This window comes from Dipodomys merriami, unplaced genomic scaffold (assembly GCF_024711535.1).
Source record: "Dipodomys merriami isolate MVZ:Mamm:240054 unplaced genomic scaffold, mDipMer1.0.p SCAF_127, whole genome shotgun sequence".
In the NCBI taxonomy this organism is placed as follows: Eukaryota; Metazoa; Chordata; class Mammalia; order Rodentia; family Heteromyidae; genus Dipodomys; species Dipodomys merriami.
In genome coordinates this window covers 2,487,127-2,487,768 of record NW_027202571.1, presented here as the reverse complement: position 1 = coordinate 2,487,768, position 642 = coordinate 2,487,127, and positions in this window count along the sequence as shown.

Genomic DNA, 642 nt, shown 5'->3' with positions numbered 1-642 from the left:
GCCTCTCCTTTGATTTACCCTTCACATCCCTTCCCCGCCTCCCCTCTCCCCCCCAATCCCAATCCTTCTCCTTCTCGCCCCTTCCCCAACCCCCATTCTCTACATTCTTTTTTTTTAATTTTATTTTATTTTATTTGAGAACATACTGTACAGAGGGGCTACAATTACATGGGCAGGATAATGCATACATTTCTTACCAAGCATTGCAGCCTCCTCCTTTGTTTACCCTTCACCTCCCTTCCCAGCCTCCCCCCTCCCCCCACTCAATTATACCCCCCTGCCCCCCCAACACCGACATTGTAAAGTTGGGTTTGACATGACATTTTGTACTTCTCATGGTTGCAACAGGTCCACCTGAATCCTTAAACGACTTGTTAGTCCCCATCTCCTCCACATGTTATACTGACATCAAATATAGTGAAATCGGGGGTTACACTGTGGGGGAGGGACATACAAAGCAACAAAGAAATAATCTTATAAATGCGTTAGAAACACATGCATGAAAGAAACGAAAACATTAAAATACATATTTAAGGGTTCATTTTCCTAACATCACATTATCTGACCTTTTCCGCTTGACTCATACCTATACTAGATATTGCAAATAAGGGAAACCATGGGAGCTATGCTTCTTTGGGCCTG